Genomic DNA, 25,754 nt, shown 5'->3' with positions numbered 1-25,754 from the left:
TAAGTTCATCAGTCTCACTTTGTCTGAAACAGACTTTATCTGCCTGAAGTTGTGCTTAAACTTGTTTAGATATAATCTTTTCTCCAGACTTGCCTATCTCTGATTTGTTTTAGTTGTAGGTTTTGGTTTGTTGAGTTTTTTTATGGTTTTTGGTTGGTTGATTGCTTTGGGATTTTTCTCTTTTTGTATGTATATGTGGGAGGGGTTTGTTTCGTTTGGTTTTAGTTTTTTTGGTGTATAACCATAATTTTAATAACAAATATGTAAAGTCTGTATATAACATCTGTGGGGTTTTCGTAATGATTTGGCCAAGAGGGCTTGCTGGCATGAAAACAGAGGCTTTGGAAATGAGGTGCAGTGTGGAGGAGCAAGGGGAGAAAATGACAAGTGGTTCAAATAGTACCAGAGATGCTACCCTCATAAAGAACTTACCAAGCTTTGGATCAACAGAACTTGATTCTTATGGGGCACTTCAAGAACCCAGACATTTGTGGGAAGAAAAATACAGCAGCTCACATGAAATTCATCAAGTTCCTGGTATGGATAGAGGACTGTTTCCTCATACAAATGTTAGATGTATCAAAAAGGAATGAGGCACATCTGGACTTGTTGCTCCTAAACCAAGAAAATCTGCTATGCAATTATATTGATTAGTCATAGCCTTAGCCGCAGTGGCAACAATATTGTGAAGCTTGGGGTCAAGTGGAACACACAAGATTGGTATTAAGACAAAAATTTTAGAAGAGCAAACTTCAACATGCTCAGAGCACAGCTGAAAGGTATTCTGTGGAAGAGCTTCCCTGGAGGAAAAAGGAGCTGGTGAATGCTGAGAGTTTTTCAAGAATGCACTTCTGAAAGCAGAAATCAGCTAATCTGCTTTAGAGGTAAGGGAAGTAGGCAGAGGAAGAGGCTTCCTTGGCTTAACTACAAGCTTTTGAGTCTGATCAGAATCAAAAGAGAAGGATACCAAAAATGTCAAAACAGGCAAAGACCCGTTGAGAAACACAAGAGCCTTTCCAAGGTGTGCAGAGATGCAGTTACAAAACCAAAAACTCAGCTAAAACTGGTATTGACCAGGGATGTCAAAAACTACAAGAAACTGTCCAATGACAAGCAGAAACAGAAAGAAAATACCATCCTGTTAAATAGGAGAGATAAATCAGCCACCAAAAATGCTGAAAACGGAAAACATTCCATTCACTTAATTCACTTTCTTGTCTGCACCAGCACTGCTAGACCCTGGAAGCAAAAGTCCTGGTTGAAATAAATACAAACCCACCTTTACTGAAGAAAGAGTTGGTGAGTAAATATTACAGCAATTTCAGCCCTACAAATTGATGGGCCCTGACAACATCCCAGGAAAATTTAACGAGTAACTACAAAGAGGAAGGAGACTCCCTTTTTAGATGGAGTCATTTGGAAAAGATGAGGGGTAATGGGTACAAATTACTTCCAGGGACAATCTGATTATATGTAAGAGGAAAGTATTTCTAAACACACACTTCTAAATAATCATTTCCAGGGAAATGGTAGATTCTACAGTGTTGGACACTTAAAATTCAGATTGACAGGGTGCAACTCAATTTTGTCTAGACCATGCTTTTGACAAGAATGTTTGGACCAGATGATCTTTGAGGTCCCCTTCTAATCTGGTGTGTTACAATTCTTTGATGATTATGGAGACATATCCTCTAATAATATATATATATATTTTTATTCTTTAGGGCAGAATAAAACAGAACAGAATACTTTATTTGGAAGGGATCTACAAACATGCACTCCAGCCACTCAGCCACTTCACTTTGGCTGATCCAAAGTTGAAGCCTTGCTAAGGGCTTGTCCAAACGCCTCTTAAATACTGACACAAAATCAACCACCACTCTAGGAAAAGTTTCCAGGCTTTGACCACCCTCTAGGTAAAAAATTGCTTCCTAATATCCAGTCTGAAGTTCTTCTGTCACAGTTTTGAACCATCCCTACTTGTCTTATCATTGGATCCCAGAGAAAAGAGTCAGCATGTTCGTCTCCAGTTCTGCCCAGGAAACTGCAGAGAAATGAGGTCACCTCTCAGCCTCTTTTTCTACAAACTGGACAAGCCCAAAGTCCTTAGCCACTCTTCACAGGACATGTTTTCCATCTTTTTCATGTGCTTTGTTGCCCTTCTCTGGATATCTTAAAAATATCTTAAAATCTTTCTAAACTGAGGGACCCAGAACTGCTCCAACCTATCCAGATCCATCTGCAAGGGCTCTTGTTGCTCAAGAGTCAACAGCACCTCTCAGTTTGGTGTCATCATTTCTTTCTTTTTGCAGAATCCTAAGTGCTGGACTGGCAATAGTATTTTATTTAGACTTCCAGTATTTCAATTATAATACTAATAAATTTATTTTTTTTTTTTACATATAAAAGTGTTACTTTTTCACCCTTACTAAGATTTTGTCAGCGTACATGTAGGAGCTGTGTGGTATTGGGGTATCCTCCATACACATACAAACTTTTAAGAAGTTTTTATACAGAATATGTACAAAGATATTTCCAGAGGCAAATCACCTTGCAAAATGTGGCAATCTTCGTTAGAAATTGAAGCAAACTGCAGCTTTGTGAGTAATTACTCTGATTTCTAGTGACAGAAGCAATAGTTTAGCTTGAGTAAAAGCTGTATGTCTTTAAAAACATAATGGACATAACAAATATTTTTTCCAAGCTTCACCTAGAATATGACTGAACAGTTTAGCTGCAACTTTAATGTTCAACTCAAGGCAAATAACTTTGCATGAAAATAGTCAGCTTGAATGTCTGCACAAAGCTCTACTGAGATCAACTTAGCATGAGCAGATAATATCTGCCCAAATTCATATCACACATAAACAAGCACATCCCATCCCAGACCTCAGTCAAATATATTACCTGACTTAAAAGATACATAAAAATTCATATGATAAGGTGTGTGTATCATATGAAATACAGATGTATGACAGCTTTCTCATAACACCAGTCTGTACAGTATGACAAAAAAAACCAAAAAACAGTACTCCCATTTCTATAAATTGTTTCCAAAAATTTTTGCCCTTTTTAAATACTAATATTTGTATGTGAAAGTGAAAATAGACTACTTGTTTTCTATATTACTGACAGCTCTGCATAAAGGGCAGCTTCATTTCCAAGATGCTAACATAGGATCTGGAAAAATACCTCCCTGGACTTCCATGTATTTCCTATGTTACGTTGGGGAAATGAATTGCTTTTTCCTCATCTGAATTTCACATTTGCATAAAAAAAGAGTAGTTCCACTCTACAGGAATTATGAAAATAGAAGATATCAGGATTCGACATGCAATGATACTCATATTATTATATTCACATGCCATCTCTGTTTGGTCTGCTCTTAGATTGTTTCATTTATTGAGTAGTTTGTATGTGTATTGCACATACAGTACATTAACCATCAGCAAATTTTGCACTTATAAATATGCAAAAGTACTTAAAATTCTATCTTTGTTTCTTGTTTCAAAGACTTTTAATAATATGTTATTTACATAAAAATTCTACTATTCAGAAGATACTTTTAAACTTATGTAAAATGCTGTCAAGCCTTAATTTTAATATATTAACAGTCCTCAGTTTAGGAACTGGAGGCAGAATTTTCATTATGTTTAAAGGGAATCAGTTTCCTCTTTTCTCTATACATAACTTTTAAACTCATTATTGATGAATAAACAGTAAACAGAACTTCTTACCCTGCAGACAATACTGTGTAAACAACAGCTCCAAAACTAGTAACAAGAATTGTTGCCCCTGCACACTACCTGCCTATTCAAAGCACTAAAATAGAGGGAGACAGAAGATAAACTATTTTCTTTCCCTTATTTGAATCAATCTACAGAAATGTCATCAGTACATACACAGTTTCTCTTATCCCATGTCTAAGCGAACTGTCAGTTCAATATGTCTCTAAATTCTGTTACCTTCATACATATAAATGGAACAATAAGAGATTACAAGATTAAAATACAAATCACAACCAATTAGACCTTGTCAAATTTTGTCTTGACACAGAAAAGCTGCAAAAATGTTAACCTTGACCTTGAGCATGTATTAAAATCAGGGACTATCAGTTGATAATCAGATAAGTGCTCTCTGTGGAAGAATAGAAGACCTCGACCAGTGAGGGTACTAAAAGCTTGCGAAAATCTGATCCTGATGTTATCCAGATGCAAAGTGTTAACCTTTCGTAGAGATGAAATCTGAAACCCTGGAACAAGGGTCAAGATAAACAGGTTCCATTTCTGGCCCAATAGCAGACTCCTAATGTCAAATGCTCACTTTGCTGTGACCTTGTTCCCAAATGTAGAATGAATACAGGAGTATTTACTTTGCTTGCCTTTTACTCTATCATTGGGATAGAGCCTAGAAAGAGACTGAGTATTCTGGTGTCAGGGTATTTTAAACTACTATAACATGAACAGGAATAGCCTTAAGGTCTATATCCTTCATTTTTCTGGGTTGTATTTTTTGTCACTCATATTGTGTTAATTGATTATTATGCACAAATTATGTTTTTAATCAGAAGTAGTCTTTTGCTTTAGCTCTTGTACTTTGCTCACAAGAAGCACTTGTGAAATATATAACTTAATACACTCTTTGTTCATCTGACTTTTTTGTGTGTTCTAGAGTATATAAATATCTTAAACAATTCAGGCATCGCATTCTCTTCATTCTTTTTCACTAACAGCCAGTTAATATTTGGGAACAATTTGAATGGCACGTACTGAATATATATACTGATACAAAAATGAATCTGGCATGCTTTCAACTGTGGTCTGCTACAAGAGGCATCATGTCCCCATTTAAGCCTAAATTTCTGATATTTTCACTTACTCTTCATACTTTGCCTCAAGAAGGTTATCTTGACCTCCAAAATAAAAAGAGGTCCATATGTTATGATAAAGAGCTATCTCAGCATTTCACAGGCTTCCTTACAATTGGTCTCCATCTCCAGACCACAAAGATCAGGTCTAACTTCATTACATCAATTCCAGTCTCATACTCTGTTACCCAAAGCCTGCCAGATGTGATCTCAGTATGAACAGGAGTGCAGAATCACTTTCCTGTATCTGCTGGCTTCACCCTTGCTAAAGCAGTCCAGAGTATGAGACTGCTTTTCTGGGTCTACTGCTGCCTTGGGGACAGCCTAGTGGCTCCAGAGGTCCCAGAGCCACGACTGCACAGCAGCACCCCAGCTGGTCAGCATCAGTTTATAATCTTGCTTCCAAGATGCAGCACTTCACATCCATTTTGATGAGCTTCCTGTCAGATAATTTGTCTCTCCAGAAGCCCTAACTTCTACTATATTGATCTCTTCATGAACATTTTGGGTCTTCTGCAAGCATAATGAGAGTGAAATCTGCACCATTATTCAGGCTATTAATGAAGAACATTAAACATTATTAGCCTTGGTATTTATCCAGAAAGTACAGCTTTCTGATCACTGGCTTGGCTTTGTATTTATGGATTGCAAGAGTAAAACCAGCAGTCCTGGCCACTGTCACACTGTAGGTTGCTTATCTGGTTCATATATCACCTACCTGGTAACAAAGGTACTATGAAAGCTGCATCAAAGGACTTTATGAAGTCAGGGTAATCAAATGCAGGCATCTTTGTCTTCTCATCAAGACCATCACATTGGATAGGTATGATTTGCACAGACCTGGATTTTCCCAAACTTGTTAAATAATGAATTTAAGATCAAGGCCCACCTCTGTTCTACAGTTCATATAGCAGCTGTTAAAATATAAGATGCTACTTATCTGTCATATGTGATTATTGTGATATTTCTAAATTAACAATTCCAATTTAAAATAGGAAATAAGTGAAACAAAGCTGCTATAAATAACTATAACCTTAAAGGGATCTGTATACCATTCAAATTCCTCATCAGAATGTTGAGGTTTGCTTCTATTCATTACTTTGTTTATTAACTCTGATAATTCCATATATTTTTGTCATACCTGAGAAATATTTTGAGTTTCTGAGACATAGAATTTTAGGATCATGTAGTAAATAGAATGGATGAAATATTCAATAAAATTTAGTGTATTGATACAGAAGTATTGGTGCTAATTTCACCTTGCATGTGATTGAAGAAATAGGTAACATCCAATATACTTCGACATTGCTTCTGCTTATTATATGTGTATCTAAGAAGTAAAACATTTTTTGCTGCTTGAGAACTGGATACTTTTGATTTCTTTGTCTGACCTTATAATATTGAAATGTTGTGTAAATAACTTTAAAAAATATTCTTACTGTTTATACCATCCATATATACTGATATACTGATATGATACAGATTTTTGCCAGAAAACAGAATAAAAACATTTGTTTTTAATATTTCACTTCTAATATATTTAAAAAAAAAACAAAACTGTTCCATTCACAAGAAATGAAAAATGTTAACAAAAATGAATAAGTTAGCAACTAGAAAAACTATGTATATTTCATATATGTATAGAGATATATGTATATCTACTAGTCTCCGGGATACCTAGGGAATGGTCACAAGGTAGTTATATTTTAGCTTGAGATCGTTCTTCTCTGTATTTTTTTATCCTACTCAAGAGTGGCTTTTGGCAAAGACATGTCTAAATCATATGGGATGTTGCTTATTAGTTGCTTCATCTTGCCATTAATTTGATAATGACAAAGAACTCTCCTTCTCAAAGTATCAGTGTTTTTTAGTGTAAGGTGTTGCTAGGATTTGTCTTTTTCACTAGCTGCTAACAAATACTTACACACTTTATTCAATACATTCAAAAACTTGTGAAGACTCCTATTTCTTTTATTCTATGTAGCAAATACTGTTTATGTGTGATAACCTACCTTGGTTTGGCTAGCAGTGGACTAAGAATACAAACACACATTCAAGTTTGTCAGTCTTTCTAGTAATCAGTAAAGCAATCTTGATGATCCAAGACAAATTCTGCACTGAAAAGAATTTAGCATCTCTGTTAGACTATGTTAGACTACGCAAATAGCTCTAAATACATACATTTTGAGTAGTATTCAACCTTTCAAAATAATTATCAAAATAATATGAGCTACTTGTTTTGCAGTGACACCAACAAGTTTTCAGACATTCCACAATTTTACAGTAGTGTATCTTTTCTTTCTCTCTCATAAATGAACATACATTATTGAAACTCTGCCTTTACCACTTCTTTCTTTCTTCTTTCCTTTCTTTTTTTCACCCTTTTCTTCTTTTCCCAGTCTAGTATCATCCAGGTTTTTTAGCAGTTGTCCAAAGAGGAAAATGGATTTTCACTGAGAAACTATATTGTGAGTAAAAAGCAGATCTGACAAATTGAAAACCTTCCTGACTTATCTTCTCCACAATTTCCTACTAGCTATAAGAAAAGTGTGATTTTTCAACATCTATCAGGAAAGAAAACAAAACTCTGAGTAGAACTGAGATACTGGTGCCCATGGATATTAAAAATCTTAGACTCGAAGGATGAGAGATTCACTTTAATGTGTTTGCATAATTCCTGTGTGCGTGACTCTAGTGCTGCTCTCACTTTAGCTCTTACCACGTGAAAAATAACATGTGGGCCTCCCTCAGAGATAATTCTTGGACCACCAAGGCTTCTTACTCTGTCCTTCACCCACAATTGTCTCCCATGAGAAATGCAGTAGGAAGTAAGGCTAATTTAATTAGCACCCAAATAATCTTACTTAGGTTTTTTTTTCACCAGTTTGTCTTTTACATCCATAGACTACTTTTTATCTACATATTCTTTATCATTGAATATTTCCCCATGTTCATGTCTATATTTTATAATAATTTATCATTACTTTCAGATAGTGCTTTTAATTGTCTAGAAAGGACGAAGAATCAGAATGAGATGACATCAAATTTGCAAAATAACATTATGAACAGATGAAGTTGCATACTGATTTAAAGATGTGTTTAAGAATTTTACAAGGGAAATCAAAGTCCTCTACAGTGCCATGGTAAGTGTATTTTTAATTTGTGTTTGTTGCTAGAAATCAGCAGGTTTTGTAAATTTAGTCTAAAATTAATCTCCAAATGTGTAAGACATCACTTACTTGGAGTTGAGGCTGATCAGTTCTGCCACAGCTGGTGCCAACATTCTGTCAGTCAAATTCTTAACTGGGTTATAAAGGGTGAGGAAAACAGTTGCTTTTTACTCCCACCTGAAATGAAATACAGTGTCAGTTGCTATTTTTCTTCTCTCTCTTCCAAGTGCAGTAAGACATTTATTACATTATTTTAGCCTGTCTCATTAGGGGGTCATCAAAACAGTTACACAAAGAATGGAAGCAAAACTATTTCACTCTTTGAATTTCTCCTTGATGTGTGATACAATATACATATAAATAAGTGCTCTAAACAATAATTTATTTAGTGTATATTTATTCATATATATATATATATTTATTCACATAATGTATGTATTTCTAAATTTTGATGCTGAAGAAATTAGTCAGATAATTTAGCAGTAGCAAATAGAGGTGTTTTAGAGCAAAGTAGTTTAATGTAGGAGCCTAAATAAAAAAGTTTCATTTTTATTTTTATCTTGAAGTACTATTTCTTCTTTACAAGTTTCTTCACCTTATTATGGACTATAGTCTTCAAATTTCTGACAAAATTATTCATAAAACAAAAGGTTAAAGAAAAAGTCTTTCAATTTTAAATTGCTATCACCTTTGAAAGGAAGTAAAACAAGTCCTAAGTGGCTTAAAGAGCAACTAATATGATATGATGTATGATATTATATATGATATATTATGTGAAATTATATATAACATAACATAACATAACATAACATAACATAACATAACATAACATAACATAATTAATATAATCATCAATCTACAAGACAATGGGGAAAAGAAGGTTCTGAAAATCATAACCCCATCAGTTTAACTTAAATACCTGGGAAAAAAAAAATTATAGTATCAGTCTTTATGAAAGCTATTTGCAGGCAGAAGAAGGACAAGCAGTAGCAACGTGGCAACAGAGAGATCTCTGAAGGGACACAGATATGCATGAAGATATGCAGAAAACCACAGTGGGGAAAACTGACATTCACTACGCCTAGAACATGTAAATAATTTTGTTGTCCTGTTACCATATGATATGTCTGTCCTTCCAATCAAAAGAAAACCATATTATAGCTCTCAGCTGTATTAAAATATGATGAATGGATTTCTACAACAGGCATAATTTTTCAGAAACCTGCTGACTTAAAACAACTTGATGGTGAGCTTGCATTGAGGGGTAGCAAAATGGACAGAATGGCAATGTTCAGAAAATCACAAGTGGCGTATAAAATTTCAGATCTTTATCCATCAACATTGCTTGCTGTAAAGGATATACAGCTTATGAATAAATGATTGGTTATAAAAAGACTCTACAAGAAGATGGATTTATAGTATATAGTTAGTTATTCAGTGCTGTATATAAATATTGGTTGGAGAGGCACAGCACATCTGACAAATTTATGGCCTTTCATTTGGAGTGTAAACATTTAGAAGAATTTGACTTTGTCACATACTGACATTATATTATGAATTAATCTTATTTTATTGAAGGCAAATTGCACACCTTTATTTCATCAGAAAAATAACTATGCTCTAAAATTAAAAAAAACACCAAGACAACAGTAATGCTTTTCCTATCCTCTGATTGTTTAAATAATTGATTAGTTGAAAGCAATTGAAATAATTTTATGCAATTAATATGCAATTTCCTAACAGCTGAAACCTCCTTTTACTATGTTCTAATTCTAATATAAAGAAACATATTCCTAATCTTAGACATATATATAATTCCAAGAAATAAAAAGTCTGACATTATTCCAGGAACACTTTTCACCTCCAGACTTACACAATTAGTAAACTCATTCTCTCGGAAGCCCTTTTGTAGTTGCTTCTTCAGAACAAGCTTTAGTGGAAGTTGTTTATACATAAATCCTCTGCTAAGAATAATTTAACTTAAAATTCTTACAGAATTGATCAGAAAAAAACTATTAATACAGAACTGAACTAGGGCTTTTTTTTCCAACTCCTGTAATATTTTTGAATTTCAAAATTAATTTATTCACAGGAATTCCAAAAGTGTTTGAAGACTTTGTCGGAAACCCAACAATTTTTCCAAAAGAAAAGCACAGGGAAATATGACCACATCTTCTTGATACTTTTAGACTGCAAGGAAAAGTGAGTAGAATGTGCAACTGAGAATTAAGTCTCTCCAAAGTGCTTCAGTGATAAATCTGCTTTGCTGTATATGTCATCACAATGCATGCATCTTGAAACCAATTAATAATGTCTTAACAGAAATTATTCAAATGGTGAATTTCCAAACAACTCTAGTCTGGAATTCTCCAAGGCAGAGGAGTGCAGGAGACCTATGATAATTAACTAATCACTGAATCATCACCAGAGGTTAGGAGGTAAAAATATCTTCTGTTTTGTTACTCCGAACTTGAAATTGGGAAAGAAACTTGAGCAGCAGCATCATGAGATTTTTCTCCCTCTCTTCAACTGCTGTAGGGAAGCAAACTGGGTACACATTTTCAGTTCTAGTGAAAAGCTAATTTCCCTCAGAATATCTTTTCCTTGTTAAATTTTAAATTAGAATTGTTTCTTTCAATATACTTCATATTTTCCTATGTTTTTTCTTGGCTTCTCTTTTTCCCAGAACTCAGTTTCCCCTTCCCTTAGTTCCACTTCTACACATTCCAGTGTCAGCAAACCTATGAACATTTTCAACATCTTCTTGCCAATCAGAGCAGTTGGTTTTTCTCTTTTTTAATAGGGATGCAGTTGGCACAGTTATTTTTGCCTGTATTTTGCACTTGTTATCAGTTGGGAACAGAAGGAAACATCACTTTGGCTCCTGAATGAAAGCAACAGATAAGCATGATGCTTTGGGCTGTCTGCTACTTCTCTTCTTTGCCACAGCAAAGCACTGTGCATTATTGCCTCTCTCTTCTGTGATGCTGAAATTCCCTGCTAGCATGCCTGAATCATTTACATTTTCTCAGAAAATGGACTGAGAAAGCCAGACGCCAATATATAGCTGGCAGTGTTAGAAAAAAGCTTCAGCACTGACATTTACATATGTGCTTCTGGCCATAATTAATTCTAATGTACTCGATTCAGACCTATGACACTGTTCCACAAAGACAAAAGCTAGACATTAAAAGAAAGCTTATGAGGAGAAGTAATATCTCTTATTATTTCAGTTGACAGAAAAAATGGCAAGATTTTGGCACAAAAGCCCTTGTTCAAAGGAATATAGGGTAGAAGATTTCAGACACACTAGATGGATGCCACATGGGACTTGGGTATTATACCTTGTTTAAAAATTTATTTTTAAAATCAGGAAACATAACATGAGGTCCTGCCTCAGACATCACAGAAACAACACACCAGTGATCATTCCCAATGTTTATGTGATACTCCTGATTTCTGAAAAAGGGAAAATAGTACACAAGGTATCCTTAGTAGTGTAAATTAGATTATAAAATTATATGTAAATTATGAAAATGACATTATATTCTTTTAGCTTCCATAAATAATACAGTGTTCAGTACGTCTTTGCACATTTCTTTGGACAGAAAGTTTGGCTATATGAGATGATACTTCCCTTTAAAAAAAATTATAATCCTTTTTCCATGTTCCTTCATTCACACATATGGGATATGACCCTACATTTTACAGTCTGTGTTTCAACAACTCATCCACATTTACAGTTACATAAACCTTTTGAACTCTGAAATTTCATTTATTCCACATATTTTACTTGCCTTTGTGATTTGCAGATAAATTTGTGTGGAGATTCATGTTTCAATTATCCTTTTTTATATATATGGAAACATTTTTAAATTAATAGAAAAAAATCACATCAAAATAATAAAGCAAATTTATGAAAATATATCTTACATAAAATTTCCATCCTTGAAAGTGATATGATTTAAGAGTAATTTTTGCTTTCCCAGCAAGAGAAGATTTATGCATTTGAGAGCTTAATTTCTCTCTTTAGTTAAATATGTCAAAACATTTTCCATTGAATAATTTCCTACAGACATAGTCATACAATTTAGAAATAAAATAAAACAAGCAAAAACAAGAGAGAACAAAAATAAAAATGTGTTGAAACCGTTTTAGTTGACTTCTAGGTTTGCAAGATTATGTTTATTCATTTTTATCCAGAATGTAACTACACTAAAAGCATGGCACAGAAAAAGTACAGAAGTTAGAACAATATTAAAATACACTTAGTTTCTGCCAATACTTGAGCACCACAGTTCTATTTCTAAATGTACAACATAACTTTTTAACTGACAACACTAACACACACACACACACACATACACAAAAAGAACAGAAACATAGACCTGTTGTCTTTACATGTCACATGAATTTCAGAATTTTAATCAGTTTATGATATTTGCATTACAAAACACTGCAATCCATGACAGAATTTCCTGCTTCCTCTTTATATTAGTAACCACTGTATCTTTATAAAAACTCTATTTATCAGCAAAAATTCATATACCTTCATACCTTGAAGAAACCTTCATACCTTGTTGAAAGAATCATAAGGAACCTGTTTTACCCTATCATGCTTTTAAGAAAAACAAGCTTATTAGTCTCCTGCTGCCCTCAAAGTTGTAAGTTTTGCATCATACTACCTATTTTACTGGCCTGTCACAACGAATTTTCCAGGCTTTCTTGACCCAACAAGAAGATTTTCATCAGCTGCAGTATCTTTTAGGTAAGATTGCAAGTCCTTACAGTAAGACTGCAAGTCCTTATACTACAAGAGATGACATGCTTGAGTTAAAAAGGAGTGTCACAAAAATACAGGGCAAATGCAGAAACAGCAAATCTCTAACATATCTTCACAGACTGCAAAGTATTAATAAAGTGATCAGTCTTTGATTCTGACTTAAAGTGACTTAAGGAACTTAAAGTGACTGAGATTGTCCAATTCTGATTTATGCCAGAAAAGTGATGGCTGTCCTATGAAAAAATAAAAGCAAAGAGATCTTCTAAAGCATTGTGGAATTATAAAAGCTGATTTCTGAGTACAGATTCTAACATCTCTGCCTGTTCCAAAATTGTAGTAGTTTACTAACTACTTGAAATCATAATTAACTATGGGTTTATAGAGAGACATTTTGATGATGTTTTAAAATATTTTGTCATGATAATGCAAGAGTCCTAATTATAAACATTGCCTGCCTGTTGTGGTAAGAAACTGGGGAGGAGAGCTGGGGTGATTTCTGCGAGAATAGGGACTTTCACAACATGAGACAGAGAAAGTTCATGGCATCTCCAAAATGGATCCACTGGAGGATGTAGCTTAATGCATGGACAAAGATAATTCTGCTTCTCTGATAACATATCTCAGGAAGGGCAAAATGTACCACATAGCAGCTGTGAGAGACAGGAATGAGAAAAAATGCAAGAGAAACAGCTAACAGACACTAAGATCATGGAAGGAGGAAGGAAGATGTACTCTTTGTCACTGGAGTAGGGGTTCCTCTGCAGCCTGTGAAGCCCATGGAGAATCAGATTGTCCTGAGACCATACTGGAGAAGATATCAACACTATAGGCCATAGCGTTGTCACACTACAGAAAAAATATGTTCTAATGGAAGCTGTGGATGTGGATTGTGGAGAGTCCACACCCAAGAATGTGAAGAGGAGCCCAAGTGGCAGCATATTTTCTCACCCACAGCCCATGGAGCTGTCCCTGAAGGACTATACCCCATGGAAATGACCCATGCTGATGCAGTGTTGTAAATGTAGGATTTTAGGTAAAGTGAGCTACTTAGATTTCCTTGAGGTTCATTGTGTTCTTATCTAACTAGAACTATAAAGTAATTATTTTATTCAACTTCACAGTTACAGTGTTTACTAAAACAGCACAGATTTTACACATTGTTTATTTTTATCTTAAATGTATAATCATTAATCTGAACTTTGTTGGTTTATTTTATCTAATTTTAAGCAGATCATTTTCTAGTGTGGTATAGTTCTGTCCCCATAAAGAACATAGAGACATTAACAGATAACAAGAATTTTCAATCTTATTTTCTCTTCCTAAAAGAGAGGAGGGAGCAAGTGGCTGGGTGGAGATATGGCAGCAATCCAAGGTCAACCACAAAAACTGTCAGCCTTTTGATGTGAGAGCTGCCAGAATTGGTAACTCCCCTTCGTCAGAGTACACAGGGGTAATGATTGTATTAATTTCTCCCTGAGTAGGTCATGACATCAGGGGAGGCCATATGTGTTCTTCTTCTCCAGGTTTTAAATATTGAAAGGATTTTATTATCTGAAATATACACAGATAATTCAAATAAAACTGAGCTAAGTTTTGCCACTTCTTGTCAAGAATTGATTTATTCTGATCATAAAATTTAGAAGCTGAAAAATAATTTTTGCATTATGTCATTTCAAGACTTCCATCTACTCATTTTGCTGTAAAGAAAATTAAAAAGTTAACAGAAATCTCCCAAACTCCCTATCAGATTTATCACAGAAAATTTGCTACTCAAATAAAAATCTGGTGATCATCATGACCTTGATTATGTCAGCAGCTAAAAATATTTTTTACGTGTCTTTTTATCTATCTTTTCTTCCAGTCTATAGTTGCAGTTATAGCCTCTAATTCTTTAGAGGAAGAGCTGAAATAATATATCTAACCAATTACTCATCAAGACAATGTACTCCTTTACTTTGCTGATGACTGGCTAAAGCTTTGAAGCATGAAATTTGATTTTGTTACTGGTTTAATGTATAGATGCAAGTACAAAGAACATTAAAATGTCAATGCATTAAATTTTGTTTTCCCCAGTTGTCTTGAAAGATAATGATGATGAGCAGGATGAGGAGGAGGAGGAGGAAAATGGGGAATCAGAGATTTGAATATATCACAGTCCAAATGAACCAAAGCAGTCCTATATTTATTAAAACCATGCACAGAGGTTATAAAATTTTCTGGAGTGAAGTATACCTTTGAAATAGTTGTGTTATCAAAGGATTGAAAGTTGCATTGCTCTGATAATACTTAAATATCTCAACTAGAACATTTATTTCTAATTCTAATGTGTAAAATTTGGGTCTCAATAACTGGTTTTATGTCATCATTTTGCCTTCAAAGCTAAACAGCTGTCCTCTCCTTTCAATTAAAATAGTGTGCATATACATATATATTCATGTAGAATTCGTCCCTCAATCATCTCTCTGATTAAGCTAGACAACTTAATCTTCAGAGGTCTTGAATTTTAAGGGTTGCTTGATTCTATTTTCAGAATGAAAGCTCTGTCTTCCATCCCTGGCAAACAGATCTATCCTTAAAACTCATGGCTGAGTGAATAATCATCATTCATGTATGCTGCAGTTTGGTATTTCTTAAATAAATTGTCCTATTTTTTAACATATAGACATGGAGGAATTAATGCATATGGCAGGGAAATGAGAGAAAAGACTGGAAACTTCTAGCTAGTAAAATAGAACACCATTTTACTTTATTTTGGGACTATAAAGCCTTATTACAATCATAAAGGTGACCAAACTGCTTATAAATACTTTTCAGGGTAAGAAGGAACAAACCCAGAAATTTCTCTACCAATGTTAAACTGCAACCCTAGAACCAGATTCAGAGTTCATAAGCAATGAAGTCTATGGGAAATATAATAGATAAGGTATCTGCAGAGACCACAGATACTTCCAGTTGAGAAGTTTCACATACAGTTTCAGCATACTGCCAAATTCCTCTTAGATCACAGTTATTTTCTAATGTGATTTTTAAGATCTTGTTAATTAAATTTAAAAACAAAACAAAACAAAACAAAAATAAACAAACAAGCAAACAAAAAAAAAAACCCAAAAAACCATAACAACAAAAAGCCACCACAATATGTAAGTTAATTCCAGAGGTGAAAAAGAAGAAAAAGGAGGAACAGGTTGAACAAATTGTCTTCTGATCTGCTGGTATGCAGTATCATGACATGAGGCAAAGATAGCTGGTGATGAATCTCAGACAAAACTTACTGTATATGCTTTTCTATCAGAAAGCCATAGAATCATGAATAATTTAGGCAGGAAGGGAACATGGGAGTGATTTTTCTAGTCCATTTCTCCACTTAAAGCAGAGACAACTGCGATTGGATAGCATGTTGTCAGGTTTGGAATGGAGGCAATGAAAACAAAGAACTCCAGGGAATCTAGTTCACAGAGTCTGATTACCAGAAAAGTCATGTATTTATTAGAGTTTTGTTGATTCTTCTAGAAGCTTCTAGAAGCTGGTAGCCTACAAACACAGCTTAATAAAGGAGAGAGAGATACTACTAAACTTCAAATTGCTATTAAATTTTGAAAGATTAATTTTTTTATGCTTAAAGATAAAAGTTACACCTTTGATTTAAAAATGGAATGATACACTACCTCTCTAAATTTCCTATGCAGTGCTGACTGCTTGTAGAGAGGATCATGTTTTCTATTTTTTTCTGCTACCAAATGCAACACATGCTTTTTCTCTTCTATGTCTACATGTTTGAGAAAAAAAGGATATATGTGGTATGTGGTGTATGAATATGTTCTTCTGAGGCATATGTAAAATCCAAGCAGGAAGGAATTTAAAGTGAGGAGTAATAACATAGATGCATAAATATAAAATTTTATGTATTACTATAGCAACACTATTAATTAAAGGTTTTGTTTAAGAAGACTGACAGATATTGACAGAGAATAATGTAGTAATTCTAAGGCAAGTAAGATGACTAAAAAGTTCATCTCAGTAAATATCCCTGATGACTCCTTGTGACATCTTTTTTACTTAACGGTGATTCTGTTTAGTCCTAAAAAGTAGTCAGCTGATTCCCATATCTAAATGTTCTGACAGTTGACATTATCCAAAATGTGACTGCATAACTTCCAGATAGATACTTCAGATAACCAACTGTTTTGGTGTATTATTTTTTTTTTTTTTTGTATTTCATGATCTAAATGAAGATAGAGCTCATCAAATTGGCAAATTTTCAGAAATTTGAGGGATGAGGACAATGATATAAAGCATCAAATTTTGATCTGATGAAACTCACAGAGCTGCAGCTCCAAAATGTTTGGCAATCATTTCTTGGCTTCTAGACATTTGTTAAAGCAAGATAAAATCAGCCTGAGTCAAGGCAAACCCAGCAGATCCTAAAACACTACACTGTTGGACTGATCTCTAAAACTTTCTATCAATGTCAGTAATAATACTTATAGGTTTTGGGATTTGAAGAAAAAATCTTTTAGGCTCCAGAAGTTATAAATTCTTAATTATTCCTTTTTTATTTATTTGGCTTCAAACAAACAGCATGTTTGGGTTTTCTGGGATTTCCTGTGGAATATTCCTATGGAATTCCTATGATACCATTAAAGTTTCAAGTAAAATTCAACTCCTGTGCTTCTGAAAATATAGGTCAAGATAATCCTAAGAAGTAACCTTAGTGAATGTCAGGGAAGAGCTTTGTTGTGCAAGGATAAAATCAATAAGAAGTTCCCTGTTCTCTTGAATATATTGTTCATCATCTACTCACTATTTATCCAAACCAATTCAATACAATCTGCCAATTCAATACTTTCTTTAGTTTATAAAGCATGTGTCTAAAATGTACTAGTGCAAACTGGCCAAATGTATCAGGTGTGCTCTTCCTTTTGCTTGATAAATATTGTGAAAGGCTTGTTCAGTATAAAGAAAGGCATTATCAAGAAAGGATGTGATTACTAATATATTCTGATTTGATTTCAGAAATCCTTCACCCTGCATCTGTAATCCCTGGATAAAGGATGATTATGCTATTTAAACAATTTTAGAGTGGCATAAATCCATGTTCAAAAATCACATAGATGGATCTCATTTTTAAGCTTCACACATCACTGATTATTTTTGTCATAGCTCCAGAAAAAATACAGGAAAACAAATAAAACATCTGCAATTTAAAAATTTAAGGCCATCTTTCTTACCCTTATTTCTGAAAAAATCTACTTTAACAAAAGTTATGATTGGAAATTTTCTAATTTATTCAATAAACAGGCATAAAGGTCTCTCGCTTATTTCTAGCATTCTTTGGTATTAGATATCCTAATTTCTCTGTTTTTGTGAATGAATCTGGGAATCTAAATTAGGTATTGGAAACACATACAAAGACCATTAAAAGCTACAGTCGTTTATATCACAAATCAGAATACCTGCTGGCTGCTTCCAAGAAGTAGGGAATGGTGAATTTGTCACCCACAAAGAAACTGCATTGAAGACATCATCTGGAGTAACACCTGTTCAAATAAATTTTATGTAGTCTATCATCAGGGAACTGACAACTAGACTTGCTTTGCATGCAGTACTTTATAATTTGCCTTGAATTATAAAATATAAAATATATATTTTCCTTATGCTAGAAAGGATGAGAAAAGAAAATTTCCTCCTAAACCAAAAAAGTTCTCTCACAATATTATATGAAGACCAGATTTACCTAAGTGGCACTTTCTTCCTTGTCAGTGATAAAATATTGATGGAGTTTTTTTCAGTCATCCCATCATCGTGGGCCTGTGTTTGACCCTGGCTGCCATCATCAGGCCAATCCTGACACCCACCTGCAGTCTGGTATGACAGCTAGGGCTCAGTCTGCCCTTATTACCACACAGCTGGGTGATGTCCTGCTCTGGTGTTACCTTAGGGAATCCCCACCACTCCTGGCCTCAAGAAGTTCGCTATCCCACATAATACCCTAAAATATATCATGGAAAGTTATAGGAACAGATAGGAACACAAGACAGATTACAGTTAACACATTTAACACCTTTGTTAATTATGTGGATGATAGAGAAAAGGCTCAAGGCAGGTCACATCAAAGTATGTAAATCTGAAGGGAGAGTGCTAAGAAGATTGAATCAGACTCTTTTTAGAGGTGTCTAGTGACAAGATCAGAAAAAATGAGGAGAAATTGAAACATAGGAGGGTCTTTCTGAACACAAAAACACTATTTTCCTCTTCTGGGAACCAGCCCCTGTAAAAGATAGCCCAGAAAGATTGTGGAATCTTTGTCCTTGTGGATCAACAGCCATTCTGGACATGTGTCTTGGAAACCTGCTCAAGATAACCCTACATAAACAGAAGTTGGTGACTAGGTGTAATCTAGAGGTTCATGCTGATTTCAACCTTTTCTTATGCCTGCTGGCTGAATTCTCACTATGCAGGAATAGCTTTTGACATCATAACTTCCATTCATTGCCTTTGTTTCTTCTGTCCTAAAGGAAGAGCTAGTTTTCAATCTTATGGTTTTCGTAATATAGTAGGTGTAATAAACTGTTCTCAAAACCTTCTTTATGGTATCATTTGGTAATAACTTGATCAAAAGTAAATGAAGCTATTTATATAGCAAGGGAAGAATTTGCTGTGATGCAGATTGAATAGTCAGTAGACTAGATGAATAGCCACAAACACCAGATCCTACTGTTCCTTCTTTAGGAACATAAAGCAAAAAGTCTTGAATTATTTTATTGGTTTGATTTAGAAGATGGGAGATTACTGCAAGATATGGAGTACAAATAATCTGGTTTGTTAGTGTGAGACTGACATTCTTAACAAAGGTTTACTAAGACAAGAAATTATCTACAAAAACAGAAATGAAATATTTTAATTTTTAATAATGGATGAGGAAACAAAAAGGAGATAAAACCTCAGACATAATAAAATTTAGTCAACAGATAATATACTATTAGATTTTATAGGCTTGCAGGCACTCAGCTATTAAGATTCAGCACTAAATCTAGCTTTCTATCTAATGTAATTCTTTAGAAGTATTTTCAATGCACAATCTAATTATCAATGTTATCATGGCTATGCTATTACAGATTGCATACTAGTTGCTTTCGAACACAGAGAAAAAATAATGTGAGAAGTCAAACATCTTCACTAAATGGAGAAACTATAACTGAAACAGTTTAAAGAGGTGCAATATTTCTCTTTCCTTATTTTGACAGTGGTATTTTAATTAATAAAAAAGCTGAATGTTTATTCAATGAATTCTGTAATTTCTCACCTCTCATAATATATTCTCAGTAATCCAAGTAGCAAATAATTAAAAAAATTAACATAGAAGATTAGTGTAAACCAGTATTAATTTTTAATATATTTGATGGTCATGCTTACATATTGCAAGTTCTTTCTGCTTACACAATCAAAAACCACGGAGTAAACACACTGTTACAACTAAATTCAGATATTCAGCAAAGAAGCGGGGACTTTGTTGCACCATATCAGATCTCAAAAAGCACACTTGCCCTAGGCATTTCCACAATCTATGAATTCCATATCTTACACAATGCAAAACTCAGCTTTCTGTGTTGAACATTATCTTGAACTGTTTCACCTCTGAACACATTAAATTACAAGTAATAAAGAGTTTAAACCTGATTTTTTTTCCTAAAGCAATTCAATACAATTCTGCTTGTTAAGTACAACTCAAATCTGCTTCACTACATAAAACTAAAAAAAAGATAAATATTCCTTTCCTCAGTGTCTTAGTCTCAAAGCACTTTATGCTGAACAAATATAGGATTTTCTAAAATTTTTATCATAAATCAGATTCCCAAGCAATTTACTTCTCCTCGCTCCTATAAAAATGTTATCAGATCCTACAACATGCCTACATAGTTAGCTGTACCATTGAAATGAAAGCAGAGTCAGCCAGGATTTTTTAAATCTAATCATATTAGTTACATTTTCAGAACCTCTGCCACACCTTTCAGAGTCCTGGCATCCAAAATGGTTATTCTAAAGGAGGGTGGAGGGAGCTGTGGAGGGAACAAAACTAAATCGAACCAGATCAAGACAAGCCAAACCTAAAACGCTACTCTTCAGTCTACAGATTCTTCTGTACTTTTATCTGTTATTCCAGTTTCATTCACCTCAGTAATGAGGCTGTCTATACACAGATCTTTTTAGCCTTTCTTACTGTTTTTAATAATCTGTCACTTAACAACGGCTTTACTTTTGCATTTCTGTCTTGACAAAATACACCTATTTTATTTCTGTCAATTTAATATATTTGATATTTTATTTGTTCATCAGGCAAGAAATTGTCTACATATGTCAGCCAGATCATACAGAAAAACTGTCAGGATCCCCTTTTTTCCAGTTGTAATAAGAAAATGGTGCAAAGGTCATAATCACTATCCTTTACCAGTGTATTATTGTTCTTGTCATTATTAATACTACTAATATTATTTCCAATACACAGTTTTTTAAGAAACCAGTACATGTGCATAAACTTTTTCCCTTTGAGATTTCATGACACCTAGTTCAAGTTCAGCATGTATGATTTTTATGAGGGTTGGGGTAAGGTTCTCTACAGACCTTGCAGTTCAGGGTCTCAGGACCCTGATGTGCCTACCCAAACCTGCACTTGTTTTAATTTGCCTTAACAAGTGTCTGATGCCCAAGAGCCCATTGTCAGCAAACTATTTCTGATCAAGAACTGATCAAGTTTACAGACATAACTGGTTGGTCTCAGCAGAGTAAAGTCCTGTCTGTGAGCCAGTATTGCTACAAAGCACTCACAGGCATATGAGAGAAGTCCTTTAGGTGTCTCATGTTTTAAATTTTATTTTGTTGTTCTTTGACCAGGTTTACTAACATGGTGTTCATTTAAAGCCGTTTTACTTTTCCATCTCAGGTTATCTCCAGCTCAGATGTAATACTGTCTCTGTCAGATCCCTGTGCCTACTTCATTCCAGAATACTTGCATCTAAAAAGGATGAGAAAAGGGATAATTTACAATTCAATTTGTTATTTTTGGTTGATACAATTAACTTCCATTTAATGAGTGATTCTTTCTCGAAATGTACTTGGGGCTGCAATCTAAAATTCATACAAAAACAAGTCACTAAAAATAGCAAACACTTCTTGGTAAACATTCCCTTCTAAAGAGAAGTAAAACTTAAAGTGGGATAAAATATTGGAAACAAACCGGAATCTAATTATAAAATCTTAGGTAGTGACAGGATCATTATAAAAGTTTTAAAAAAATATAGTAATATGTAGCAAAACACACAGAAACAGTAGGTCATATTTAAGTAACTCAACAACAGAATGAAAAATCTGAAGATAATTAGTCAATATTTGGGACACAGTGCTGTCAGGAAACAGACAAAACATGTTATCTGTTGTTTTCCCCACTACTACTTCTAAGAAAAGAGCTACTGAACTTCAGTTATTTGATGTTAAAAACCACTGTTGTCTATTCAAATTAGGCCAAGAAGGATTGAAAATTATTCCTGTTTTCACCAGCTTGAAGGAATCAATGAAGTGGTTCTTGTGAGTTCAAAGAAATTGCAATTGCACCACCTTGCTAACAGAACTGTTAAATTCCTGGTATGAAAACAAATTCATTGTGTCTTTTGTATAAAAATAGTTTTGATGAATGTTTAGCCTAGACTTTGAAAAACAATGTGAGGGAGGAGTTCTGGCTGCTCCCCATGGGGAGAGAGCCAGGAGCAAAAGGTGACTGTAGGGCTATAGAGTAGTGCCATCCTCTGACGTTGATCCAGAGCACAGATGCTGCACATCAGGGTTGGGTTCAGACACAGAAATTATCTACTGGTGTAAGATAGGGCTGAGAACAGGATTGAAAGCTGTGCCCAAGGATTCCTGTTGGGTCATGGCTGAGGTGATATGACCCTGGGCACAGGCAGTGTTGATCTGCTACCTGGCCAAGGCAAGGGCAACAGAGTTCCCCAGAGAAGGAGGGCACCCAAAACTTCTGGTGTCTCATAAGTGATCAAGGCAAGTGTTGACTAAATATCTTCATTCATTCTACTTAGCACCTTAAATGATTCCACTGAACACCCTAACTCAGCCCAGTAAACATTTAGGAAGGGGACTGCTGTCAAGATCCTTACAGAAAGGTCATGGAAAAAAATGGCATCTGTCAAACATTTCCAGTAAAGCTTTTTTGATTTCACTTTGCATAGGTAAAATTTCAGCTGAATGTAATTTTAACAAGTTACATTTCTAGATTTAAAGAGTGAGCTTATTTATGGAATTGTGACTATTAAACTTGAAGAATACATACAAAAACTAAGGAATGCAATTTGTGCCATTGGATTATTAATACTTATTCCTGGTATTTAAAACAATAGCTCCTCCTGACATCTTGAAAAATAGTGCATAGTTTCTCCAGGCTTACTCATTCAGCCATATCCTAATTCTGCAAAAAGTCATGTTAAATTTCTCAGTGCAGAAAGTGATGTCTGTGATTTTCATCTACAAAAGTTAATTTAAGTTCCAAATCTGAAAAGAATTGCACACAACTAGATATATATGTTTATGGGAAAAACATATTTCAAGTCTGTATTTAGGTTTTTTTTTTATTTTTATCATGTCTTTGAAGTCTATCTCTTGTAACAACTATTATTTTAACTAATGATTTCAGGAATGGTTTGCCCTTTTTTCACTTTTATTGGCCGATTTATAAAATTATATGCTGAAAGTAAAAATTCATATACAATTTTAAAATACTGTTTTAAGCTAATCTTAAGATTCTTGTCAAGGTCTTCAGAATAATAACCTGGGGGTGACTTTGAACAGTAGGTTTCATTTTTACTGTATTGCTTATGTTATAGGCATTTCATATTGAGATTCTATATAAATATCTGTATTATGTGCTCCTATGGTATGAGACTGGATGTCTTAAAATCAATGAAGTAGTTACTTACCATCACCTGATATTTTTGTTACAAAACTTATTTGAATATACTTTTTGAAAAATTGAAGGCCTAAATCTTCTCTAAAAAAATTTAGAGCTGTAAGTGACATCTGTGTCCCCACTGTGCCATAATCTTAACTAGTTTGTGTGCTCTTCTATATCAGTGCTCTGTGGAACAGTCATGATGTAATGAGGCAGAATTCAAAGATCATCCAGTGTTGTTATAGGTTATAGAGTGGAAAAGACTGCATAGACAGATAAAAGGTTACTAGTCAAAAGCACTACAGACTTGAAATAAGTTAGTAGCTCAGTAATTGTTTTGTCAAAAATCCAGAAAACCATACATAACTGCAGGGTCCAAGTACAGAATCAAATTTATTGTGTGATTGGCATTTTTCCACCAGCAGCGTTTTTAGCTAAATCATTAAAGGGCAGTCAGAAATAAAATGTGTGAGAGTCTGAAGTGGCTGATACATGGGTAAGGGTGGAAGAAAAAATTATCTCTGATGATGATATACAAAACTGTTGCATGAACAAGTAGGAAAATCCGTAATAAGGACTGTCAATACAACACATTCTCCAAACAGTGAAATCAATTAGACAAACAGAAGTTAAACTCTGACAGCACAAACTGATTTTACACCTTTCAGCCTTATCAATGATGTCTCTCTCAAGAGGAACCACCAAAATTTATTCCTGGACAGTTTGGAAGTGCTACTGTTCCGTATGCTTGTGGTCTATAAGAAAAATTTAATGCTGGGAAAAGCAAATAACATTCTAAGTTAATAAAAGGATATTTTTCACCCAAATAGCCAACATATTAGTAAGCTAGAAGAGTCAAAAGAAAATTCATGAGTAAAAAAAAGTCATTAGAAAATTCAGAGAACTAGTATTATATTCAGAAATTACAGCATACTATAATAGTATGTTATAATATAGTCAGTCTCTGTAGGGAAGTAACTTATTGCCACTAATTCACATTACTATGAATGAAAGTTATGTTGCTGAAAAATTTCACTTCAGGCAAAGGAGCTTTAATCCAACCCAGTCATGCAATCATGGACTAGCTTAGGATACTCATATATCATTTGTATTTTTCACAGCCTTTTTTCTTATCTGAAGATTTCTGTTGAGCTTTCCCAGAATGTATTGTCATGACAAATTGCCTTAGTTCTGTGGCTCTCTTGATCTGTAAAGGACAAATTTTGATTCAAATTCTAATAGTTGTCTGTTTTGGGGGCTCATAATAGTAAACTAAGAAAGGAGTATGGAATATCCTTTACTTACAGAGTATTCTGATAGTTCATTTTGTTCTTCTCAGACATACTCACCATATTCTACAGCAAACAAAAGTTCAGAGTCAACTAGTTTTGCCTTTTTGTTGGAATGAATTAGGTGTCAACAAATTTTTATCTAGAACCCAGATAAAAAGTTCCTATATACTGAGACCATTTATTATTTATTTCTTGTATTGGAATATCTTCACTGAGAGCTACTGTAATTCATGGATATTTATTGCTATTTATATTAAAAACATCTTATTTGTTATAATTATTATGATCTTTACTGATTCAAATCAGTTTGGGCTGAGTTAAAAATTAACCAGTTTCATATGGAAATATGTTTTTTTAATCTTTTGTTTCCTTTCTGAATTCTTTAAATGAACAAATAAATATATATAAAAATATATAAATATATATTAAAATAACTTTAAATATAAAAATATAAATATAAAACTTTAAATTTTATATATATATATATATAAAATAAATTAATATATAAATAAAATTCTTAGCTGATTAGGATTTCAACTAAAAATATACAGAATATTTTTTCTCATTTTCTTAAGTAGGGAAAACACTAAACTATTTTTCTAAAGAATACAGAAAAGTACAACAGCACACTGCAGCAAAACTTAAACATTTTCTGTAACCAAAACATTTTAAAATTAAAAAAAACTTGGAT

The 25,754-nt window shown here is 33.9% G+C and overlaps 1 protein-coding gene across 2 annotated transcripts in view; it reads right to left on the bottom strand.

Moving 5' to 3' along the window:
• PTPRD (protein tyrosine phosphatase receptor type D) overlaps positions 1-25,754 on the bottom strand; it is a 1,176,387-nt gene that overhangs the window by 867,531 nt on the left and 283,102 nt on the right. For both annotated transcript variants that reach the window (XM_086870058.1, XM_086870064.1), the window contains exon 4: positions 8,107-8,214. The gene's annotated coding sequence lies outside the window, so the exon portion shown is untranslated. The remainder of the gene's footprint in view (positions 1-8,106; positions 8,215-25,754) is intronic.

Source organism: Cyanistes caeruleus, chromosome Z (assembly GCF_971803275.1).
Source record: "Cyanistes caeruleus chromosome Z, bCyaCae1.hap1.1, whole genome shotgun sequence".
NCBI lineage: Eukaryota > Metazoa > Chordata > Aves > Passeriformes > Paridae > Cyanistes > Cyanistes caeruleus.
Note: the sequence above shows the minus strand (reverse complement) of the source record. Positions and strands in the feature narration are given on the sequence as shown.